Source organism: Sciurus vulgaris (assembly GCF_902686455.1).
Source record: "Sciurus vulgaris genome assembly, chromosome: 10".
Lineage (NCBI taxonomy): Eukaryota > Metazoa > Chordata > Mammalia > Rodentia > Sciuridae > Sciurus > Sciurus vulgaris.
The window spans coordinates 64,367,413-64,378,850 of record NC_136470.1 but is presented as its reverse complement, the minus strand read 5'-3'; positions in this window follow the sequence as shown (position 1 = coordinate 64,378,850).

The following is an 11,438-nucleotide window of genomic DNA, read 5'->3' as shown; positions in this document are numbered from 1 at the left end:
GACCTACATTTCCAGCCCATGTGTTTTCTTTTTTAAAATAAGTATTTCTTTGTTCTTTCACTGAAAAAGAAAAACACTTGGAAGCAATGATCAAAAATTTAATAAACTAGATTATGATCTCTAAAAAGCACTTTCCAATAAAAGGATCAGAGTTTCTTAGGAAAATTGTTGATTCCCTCTTAGAGAGAGGAAATGTAAAATATGATCTTGGAATATCTTATTATTCCAGAAAGAAAGAAAAAAAAAAAAGGAAAGAGAAAATGGATCACATCCCAAGAATTTGGACGTCAACAGGTTGATCCCTCCACTGGCCAAAGTTGACACAATTTGAGAATCAAAAAGGATAACTGGAATGGGTATTAAAACACCAAACAGCTTAAAATGCATATGTTTATTTTAATACTTAAAATACATTTTAAAAATCCTTGTTTACTTTTGGAGGGAAACTGGTGAAAACAGGAATCAAGCATTTATTCTATGTAATTTGAACCTCGGTATAAGCAAATAATTAATGAGGGAAAGGTTTTCTTTATAGAAAACATTCCTATTAATAAATGTGGAAAGAAGGACATATCATCACCTAGAATGCCATCACAGTCATTTCAGGCTGCTAGAACAGAATACCATGGATCTAGTGGCTTTTACAACAAACATAGATATTTCACTGAGTGGACATATGTTTCACTCAGTTCTGAGGGCAAGGAAGTCCAAAATCAAGGAGAGTGCAAATTCAGTGCCTGGTGAGGCCCTCTTCCCTGTTTGCTGAAGTTCAAGTTTCCCTTCTTGTTGTATCCTCACATGGTTGAGAGGAAAAGGGCAAGAGCATTTGTCCATAGCATGCCTAATGAAGTAGGGGACCTGGGAAATGGCCATTAATGGCTGCTAAAACCACTAACTGAAAAACTGATGGAGGTTGGGGGCTTAGTTCAGGGGTAGAGCCCTTGTCTGTAATGTGTGAAGCCTGTTCAATCACCAGAACTGAGGAGGAAGGAGGAAGGAGAAAGAGGAAGGAGGAAGGAAGAAGGAGGAGGAAGAAAAAGAAGCAGCTGCCAGGGTACCTGACCTGAATGAATCAGGATGACTACTTAGTCCCTGGACCAATCAGCACAAAAATAGGGCCAACAATTGTGTGCCTCAACCTTTGAAATAGTTTTGCCAAAAACAAATCAAACCTGAACCTGATCAATCCTCTAGAACATCACTATCCAACAGAAATACAAAGCAAACCACATATGTACTTTTAGATTTTCTGCTAGCCACATTAAAAAGTAAAATAAACAAACATAATAATTTTAATAACATTTTATGTAGCCAAATATATAAAAATCATTGGAATTATCATTGAATCAAAGTAAATCATGTAATCAAAGTAAATATTTTTCATCTTATGTAGTGAGTTTTTCAAATATGCTGTAGATTTTATATTTTTGGCATATCACAGTTCAGACTAGCCATATTTTAAGCATCCATTGGATGCTGATTCAAATAAACAACAGGAAAATCTTATGAGATAATAAAGGAAATGTATATACTGTCTAGGAATTTGGTTATATTGAGGTCTCATTATTTATTTCTGAGTGGAATAATAGTGCTTTGTTTAAGTTTTATTTTGGTTTTGTTTTTTGGATGGGCACTGGGGATTGAACTCAGGGGCACTAGACTGCCAAGTCACATCCTCCACCCCATTTTGTATTTATTTAGAGGCAGGGTCTCATTGAGTTTCTTAGTCCCTCACTTTTTCTGAGGCTTACTTCGAACTCATGATCCTCCTGCCTCAGCCACAGGAATTACAGGCATGGGCCACCACACCTGGTTACGTTTAATTTTTTTTGTAAAAAGAGCCTTTATCTTTCAGAGGTACTTGTTGAAATATTTATGAATGAAATTATAAAATGTCTGGGACTTGCTTCAGAGTAAGCCAGTAGTAACAGTAGGAGAGTGGATGAGAATGTTGAAGACAAGACTGGCCATGAGCTGATTGGTTGACACTAGAAAATGGCACCTTGCCTGCTGGTTCATGTTACTGTCAAAAACACAGAGGGTCTTGTTCATTGAACCCACTGCAAACAAGATAATAGAATTAGGATTAGCTGTTATTGATACCATCAGTTATCAGTGACAAGTTCTGCTTCCTCAAATGTTGAAGTCTGAACATTAGAGAAGCACACCAAGGCAAACATAAAAAGCAGGTTTTATTTAAAGGCAGTAACACAGACTTCTCCTGGGAGGGAGAAGGGGGCCATGGCTGGCATTATGGTATCCCAAGAAGTGAGAGTGCCCTGCCCTCTTTACAGACTTAAGTTTCCTTTGTTCTCCTGCTCTATCCCCCCTTATCTCTCTCCCTGCCTAAGTGACTAGGCCCAGGAGATGCGGTGGAATGGCTACAAGGTGAGAAGCAGATGGGCAGGGGGAAGGGCCAGATGGAGAGATCCAGGCAGGCAGCAGCCCAGGGGGCTTTAATTAGAAATTCCCTGTCTGTAGCCTTTTGGGAGGGGTATTATATGCAGGTAAACTTGGTAATCAAAGGGCTTTGGAGACATTGATGTTCCATGCTCCCAGGGGCAGTCTCCAACTTCCCAGACTCAGTTTGGCCTCCATTTTCTTGATTTGACCAGATCACCTATCTATCCTAACTGCCTGTCTTCAATTAAGGCTTCACTATTACTGCCAATCCCTTCTGGCCCCATGGTAGGTCATAATGCCTTCTCTGCCTCTGAAGCAGATTCGCAGCTCTGGCCAACATCTCTGCCACCCTACATTACTCCCACTGCTACAGAAAAAAAGAAGGTGGATCAAAATCTTCTCAGATATGTGAGAAAAAATAATAATAAAGACATTTCAGCTGTTCTCAGGGAAGGCAACAAATGTTTCCAAACCAGTTTGAGCCAGAGTGTTTCTGGAGAAGCTAGCCTGCTGGAGAAATACTAACCCATATATGAGACTCCAAAGAGCTTAAACCAGAGACTGGAGAGACCAGGCTCAGTTAACTATTGACTTGTGGAATATTTCTATTGTTGTTTTCCTGGTTCTAAACTTTGGAGGTCCAGGTTTTGTTTCAACAAAGTGGTATTGCGCCTTTGTTTTGTATCACTCCTATACCAGTCAGTAGGCAAATTGTGAATAACAAGAATGAAAGGAGGACAGTCAGAGGCAATATGGCATTGTGGGAAGAGCACAGTCAAATCTGGGATGACTTCTCAGGCCATTTTATTAGTGGCTTGAAATATTATTTCCTTGGTAAAACTCTGCACATATTTCTATTAAATTAGCAAGTCAACTATTCTCTCTCTTGTCCCTGTAAGCAGATTCATATTCATCAACCTGCATGTTCTCATTTAGGTCAGAAACATGGTGAGAAAGACATTCAACCATACATTGTACATACCACCAGCAAAGTCATTATCTTGCTATTTTAGTGAAATGTTTATTATTTCCACTAAGCTGTGATTTCAGAAGCAAAGCAAGGACCCTGACATTTTCTTTTCTTTTTGGCAATGAGGTGCTGAGGCCTTATGCATTCTGAGTAAGCACTCTTACCACTGAGTTTTATTCCACTCATATTTTCACCTTTAAATTTCCACCATCCAGAACATGTGTCACATGGTAAGAAGCAATGCGTGTTTGTGGAATGAAGAGGTCAACCACTCAACAAATATTGTTAAGAATATTAACAGTATGAAATGGCAACTCTTTAGGTCTTTCGACTGCCAAATGAATATTCCAAATGTGGCTTCTTAGCTGGCATCTTGTCATGGACTTCAAAATCAAATAAACCCTCCCCCACAACCCAATAAGCTACTTTACGGTCACTCTTAACCCATGGAACCAAAAGTTTATAACCAAAATTACTTAGTCTGACCTCCTAAAGAGACATGGATTTTTTGTTGTTGTTTTGTTTGGTGATGGGATTGAACCCAGAATGCTAAGCATGTGCTCTACCATAATCTCAGCCACACTCCCAGGCTCAGAAGTGGATTAAATGACTTTTTGCTGTTTTCTAAAATTTAAAGCATACATACAATGCTCTCATGAATATTTGACTGAATGTGCTGCCCAACTGACTCTTTTTTTTTTTCTTTTTCTTTTTTTGGTACTAGGGATTAAACCCAGGGGTGCTTGACTATTAGGTTCCACCCCCAGTCCTTTTTATTTTTTATTTTAGGTAGGGTCTCTCTAAGTTGCTGAGGTTGGCCTTGAGCTTGTGATCATTTTGCCTTAGCCTCCCAAATCGCTGGGATTACAGGCATGTGTGCTGCACCTAGCCCAGTCTGAACTCTTTTTTCTGAAATTTCCAAATGTTGCTCCAAAAATGTTTTGAGTAAAGGCAGTATCATCAGAAAAACTCTGTACCCCCATGACTATCTTCCTAGATATCAAGATTAAATCACCTTTTTCAATATTCTGTTTAAAAAAAAAAATCAGTGATTTGACTCTGAAAATACAGTATAGAGGAAACAGGTTGTATTATTTTTAGGTGCATCACAATGATTTGCCCTGACCCTAGGTACTAGTGAATAAGAGGGAGCTGACGATAGAAATAAGAGCACAGCCTCTGGAACCAGATAATTCTATTTTTTTTTTTTTTTTTTTTTTTTTTTTTTTTTTGCGGTGCTGGGGATCAAACCCAGGGCCTTGTGCTTGCAAGGCAAGTACTCTATTGACTGAGCTATCTCCCCAGCCCTGGAACCAGATATTTCTATTTGATGTTTGTTCTGACCCTGTTTCCTCAATTATAAAATGTAAACTTTTGGGAGGATTATAAGTTTATTATAAACTTTAAAATAAAAAACATTCCAATAGAATTTGTGTGAGATGATCTGCAAGTCAGCTAAAAAGTAAACTCACATTCTAATCTGCTCCCAGCTCCATTCCTTGATAACAAATAGATAATGAATAGTAAAAACACACACACATTTTAAAATTTCTTTATCTATAGATATTGTCATCTGGCAATTTTCCACCTTCTCTCACCTCTTAGGACAGTTATTTTGTGGTTGATATGATTCAGTAGACTACCTGAGCAAAGTATTGGAGCAACAGTTGGAAATTCTACCCTATGTAAAATATATGTGACTTTAGAGTTTTCTCCTGGTCTTTGAATTCCAAGAGGGTAGGTGCTCCTTAGAAGGCATTTTTCATTCAACTCCAAGTGTCTAGAGAGCAACCCCCACTTAGTTGGAAGTGGATAAATTTTTCTTGACTGAATGAATGAACAGATGCCATTTATCAGAGAGCAGCAGAATGGGGGAAATGCATATAACAGCAATCTCCCTGTTACTAAGATATGGAGAAGTCCCTGATCAAGATGTTGGTCTTGACATTTTCACTGGCTGGAAGACATTCAAGACCATCAAGGACACATGAGAAAAAAAAAAAAAAAAAAAAAAAAAGATCATATGATGGGACCCTGGAAGAGGAACACCTTTTCATTCTTTCCCTTCTCCTGATAAAAACCAGAAATTCTTAAAAATTAAGAAGTGTAATTATGGGTGGAGTATAGGGCAGGGAGGAGTTTATAAATTGCATAATACATTAGAAAGGTTTGGTGGATATGATCTTACAGACATTTTGTGGGGTGGGGACTGGGGATTTAACCCAGGGACACTTTACCACTAAACCACATCTCCAGCCCTTTTTATTTGTTTATTTTTTAGATTTTTAAGGCAGGGTCTCACTAAGTTTCTTAGGGCCTCACTAAATTGCCAAGGCTGGCCTCGAATTTAGGATCCTCCTTTCTCAGGATCCTCCCAAGTCACAGGAATTACAGGTGTGCACCACCATGCCCAGCTTGAGACATCTTTTGCCAAATTCCATGAAGACATAAAAATGAGGCCAATGAAACCTCCTAAAATATATCTACAGGCAGAATGGTCTCAGTGTCTAAGAGTCATTATCACTCCAGCAGCCACAAAAGCTAAGTGATTGCCAAAGTGAGAGTGATCATGTGTGTAAAGCATCTGGTGTGGGATGCAGGAGCTACAGTAAGGTACCTAGACTGCATAAAGGCAGTATAAGAGAAGGATGTGCAGAAGGCTGAGGTGGAAAAGGAAGCTAGACTCTCCTGGCCTTGCCTCTCCTTTTCCCTTGGACCTTGAGTCAGTCTGGACCAAGTTCTGCCTAGAATGATGAAGTGGTTGTTTAGATGTTCAGTAACTGTCCTTCTGACAGTCATATTTTGTGTGTCACCAAAGAAGCCTCTTTCTGACAAGGAGAAACACTAAGTTATTTTCCCCCTTTCTACAATTTAAACATCCTTTTGCTTTTCATTTATATGTAAATGTATGTGCCTTTGACCAAAACAAAATCACCATATCTGGGTCATTCATGAGCCCTCTCATCATTAAAATGCACTGTGGATTTCTGAACCTTAAAAGGGAAAAGGAAACAGTTTCTAAGCCATCCTGACCTACCAGTCCTATAGTACCAGGGCCAAAAGCACAACCTTAGAACAAGGACAGGTGATCACACAAGGAAGCACACACCACTTGGCATAGGCCTCCACCTACCTCTGTCCTTCACTCTTGAAGGAGAACAGATGTTCTGCACAAGGAAAGCACAATTTAGGGAAGTCAGGAAATGAAATGGGAAAATTCTTGGCTTCTGAGTCAAAATACTGAGTTCAAATTCTGGATCCTGTTTTGTATCCTTGAGCAAGTCACTGAACCTCTTGGAGTCACAATTTCTCTTTTGTAAATTGGAAAAGATTATATTAACCGCAGAAAGTTGACATGAGCAATTAAGTAGGTAATATGCTAAAGCACAAGAAAGTATTGAAGAAATTATAATGAAAATAGATACAGGACAAGCTATGCGTTAGAGATGGAGAAGCAGAGAGCATACTAAAAGCTTAGTTCCACTTTCTTCCTTTATTTCATTGGACAAGTATATTGCAAGTTGGGAGAATAACAGAGGTGGGGAGATGGCAGGATGAATATTGAGGAATTTGCTTTCCCACTTAGGAGCTGCTAATCTGCTTGGAGAGTGAGGCATACAGAATTGTGTGCAAACCAAATGCCCAGAGCCTTGGTTGCTGATGCCTCTGTGAACAGAGGAAGTCAGAAGAGAAGGTCCTCCTCTCCTGAGGGTCAATCTCCTGAGGGATTGAGGGTCAATCCTGCTTCTAGAAAAGCAAGTCTTATAAAGATTTGGTTCTCGAACTGGATGTTGAAGAATGGTTAGGATTAGGATACAACTATTGGGAAAAAGTAGAAAAATCCACGACAACTGGATAGGGGTCAGATGATGGCAGACCTAGAAATCCAGGCTCTCAACTGTCCTTGGTCTGGATGGCACTGGGGAGCCATTGAAGGTTTTCAGTAAGGGAGTTTATGAAAGCTTACCCTAGTCACAGTGAATGGTACAGGAGGAAGAAAATGGAGTTGGAGAAGATAGGAAGGAGATGAGGGCAGGATGGGTAGTAATCTTCCATGAATCACGCTTTAACTGCTTCCTCTGAACTAGTCACCAAGTCTTATTGATCTTTCCTTTTCAATATCTTGCATCCAGTCCTTCCATATGTGACATTAATCATGTGGACAATAACTTCCAGCTGCATTTGACTTGAAGAGAAGTACCACTGACAGGCCAAGTTGAAGTAGAGATTGATTGAAGGAAGATAGTAAATTTGGTTTTTGACATACTGGGTTAGTGGTAATGACTGAATGTTCACATGGAAAAGTGAAGTAGAACTGATTTTTCTATGTGACTGGAAGGGATTTTCTATAAAAACAACATGGAAACGGAGAGTCTAACCAAAATCAGATACAGGATGAAAAAGAAAAAAAAAAAACTAAACATACTGTCACTCTCTTCTCTTTTGATGTGTAATTACTATGTGGAAACCGAGCATATTTGCATTGTTTGTGTTTTCTTTAGCTGGCATTATGGAGAAGAAATAAATGGAATTGTGATGGAAATGTTATTTAAGTTTGTTGAACTAAAATAAAAATAAATGAGTAGGAAATGGAAAATGCTGGAAAATGTGAGTAAATATTTTAGCTTTGGGGGGATGTGATTTGAAAAACTCGTATTTATCATGCGATTAGATTCTGTGAAAGCATTTATGACCAACATAAATGATGCTGTGAGACTTCTAAGGCAAGATTTTAACTATTTGGAAGGAGAACAGATCCTTGGAGGGGAGACCACCTTCCCATCTGTCCATAAAAACTAAAGGAAAACTTCACCAGATTACCAAGCTTGCAACGTTCAGTTGTGAGGGCTAAAATTTCTTAAATTTCTTCACAGAAGGGTCCTGAAGATGCTCACCCTGTTTCTCAATTATTGGGGTATCCCTTGTCCCCTTACCTTTTGGTTTCTCTCCCCTTATTTTCTCTTCCTCTTGTGCCTTTTTGATAGTGACTATAAAGCAGTGGTTATGAAATGGCTATAAAACTTTTATTTGAAGCAGAGATGATTATGTGGTTTGGGAGGACAGGGGAAAAAGAACTAAATAAAAGGAAGTGACTCTAAGCTGTTAAGAAAGAGAAGACCATTATAGCAACATCTTGATTTTGTTAAGAGACAAGCTGAAGCCATCCAAAGCAGGCAGGAAACTAGGTGATAATAAGAGAAAATGTGTTTCACAGACAAAGGCGCAGACAGCAGGGGAGAAGAGTTGAGGGAGAGGCGAACACTAGGAAGAGGGTGCAGAGAGGATGGCTAATCCCTCTGATTCACACTGGGGGGAGCAAGGGTTGTTTGAACTCCTTGGCAACTTCAGCCTGGTCTGGGAGTGAATTTCGAGAAGAACAAAAGAAAAGTTCACTCTGAGTTCCTCTTGTCAAAGCAGGGGAAATTGTTTTGAGGTTAGCACTAAAAGATGGTGATGGTAGAAAGTGGAAGTGAGTAACAGAAAAAGAAAAATAACGTGTCGGGTCACTGGGAGCTTGCCTAGCATAAGTGAGATAAAAACACCACTGACAAGACATTCAGCATAGGCCTACCACGTACTGCTGTGCAAGCCACTGCCAACCAGTGCTCAGCTGGCTAAAATCTCAAGATAATGCCTAACTACCCCGAGGATATTTGTTCACTTGACAGTCATTGAGATCTCACTGTGCCAGCCAGGAGGAATGCTGGACCGTGTATTAGGGGACTTCTGTCCTTCGACCAGCTGGTTTTGTGAGACCAGAAAAGATCAGTGGAAAGTGAATCTTGGGAATTTGATGCTGACCCTGGAAGGACATAGGCCCAGCAGAAAACAGGGGTGAGACATAGGAGAACCAACACAGTAACTAGAAAGGAACATGTGTATGTTTAAATTCCTTGTTGTGAATTAAATGTTTGCATCACCCCAAAATTCAAATGACGAAATCCTAACCCCTAATGTGATACTATTTAGAGGTGTGAGATTTGGGATAAAATTGAAGTTATGAGAGTAAAGTCCTCATGAATGAGATTAGATCCCTTATAAAAGAGACCTCAAGGAATGTTCCAGTCCTCTTTCTACCATATGAGGATACCACAAGAACACAGCATGTAAGCTCACCAGAACTGACATGTTGGTACCTTGACCTTAGACTTCCAGATTCCAGAGCAATAAGAAGTTAATTTGTTGTTTGTAAGACCCAGTCTGCAGTATTTTGTTATAGCAACCTAAGCAAACTAAGACACTTCCAAAAGAGGAAGGACACAACTAACTGCTAGTCCTTTTTTCTCTGGGCCTAATATTTCTCATCCATATAATGGAGGGTGAACAGGAAGAAGCATACCTTCCTTCTGGCAGAGTTAGAATGGTTCTAGGAGTTACCTGGGAATCATGAAGTAGAAGTGACACAACACGGAGATTTCTTAATGTGAGAATTTGTACACGGTTACAGGGACTAGAAATTATCAGTACATTTTCCACATATTGGATCAGTTGAGAAATTCTTAACTGCTAAAGATAACAAAGACTTTCCTCCAAATTTTAAGCCAGAAGTTAAAAACTAGGCACCCCTATGTTTTGTTTGGTTAATAGAGTATTTTTTAAAAATTAAGGCAGCATTTGAAAATTGTGAGAACCCAGATTTTTGGCTCCTCTTGGAAAGGCTGGAGTTTTTGACTGCAGTGGACCCATAGCAGCAATTAGCTAGAAGTGGGTAGCAGCTGTCCTGTTTAGATGGCGACACCTGCTCTCTGGTTTGATCATCTCTACCACTCACATTAGGGTGACCATATAACTTGTCCAAATGGCGCTTTTGAGAGAAAAGGGATGTGGGGATGCCATTAGTGATTATACCTGGACCACAGGCATAATCCAGCATTGTTGAGCAGTGAGGATATATGATCAGTTTGTCAACTTGTTTACACTGTTGTTGCTCAATGTTATTTGGGATCTGGGATCACAATCTGGGAATCTCACAAGGAAGGCAAGAAAAGAGTGTAAAATGAGGAAGAACATAAAGGTTAAAAAGAAAGTAAAGATATTTAAAAGAATATTAAAACGAATCCCAAACCTTTAGGTGAAGGGAGAGCCTTGCTGGGGGCTGGCTCAGCATGTAAGTTTGACCTTCCAGGCTCCCTACCCTACACAGCACTGTCAGTTGTAATAAGCTGTGTAAGCCCTCAGCTACAAGCAAGACTAATCAAACTGCAGAGAGCAGGCTGTTCCTAATCAGAAAGGCACAGGCTAATCATTTAACTGTGGTGTCTCAGTGAGCTTTCTCCAAGCTGCCTCTCCAGAAAAAAACATCCCTGATAACTGCTTTACTCTCCAGCCTTGATCCTCTGATGGTCTTAGAAACTTTTATTAAAATGCTCTAATTATACAAGAATTTGGCTTAAAATTGTTTTAGAAAAATATTCCCCCTTGATTCCAGCAATAACAAAATATTTCTCCTTCAAGACGTATAGGAAATCGCAGACTCCTATTGATTACTGGAGTTCATTTGAACGAATCAAAGCCCCTAAATCCTTTGAACACTTCAGGGTGCAGTTAGTTCCAAACTGGGATGAGGAGTCGGGGTACGGCATGGCAACCCATACTGAACATCTACAGTGCCAGCATGGTAGCATGGGCTATATGTGCTGGTACCTGCTATTCCTCACTGAATTTTTCCTCTCTATTCAGTCCTTGATTCTCTCAGTCCCTTCAACCTAGAAGCAAGCCCAAACAAGTAAGAATCTATTTAGTGCAATGGTCAACTGTTGCATTTTAGTCACATGGAGCTATATTCTAACCAAGGAGCTGAGTAGTAATAGGCCCTTAGGCAAACTACTCAACTTTCCTGAAATTTCTGGTAGATCCTCAGGCAGGCTACTCAATCTTCCTAAAACTCAATTTTTAACCTCAGAATAATAATACCAATACCTTACAGCTAGGCTTTAAGGGTCAATGAGATTCATAAGGAAAGTATTTACTAAGTTGCTTGGTACATTAAAAATCTCCCAAGATTGTGATTATTATTATTTTTATTATGTACTAGCATGGTCTTATGGCCCCTAATTATATAACT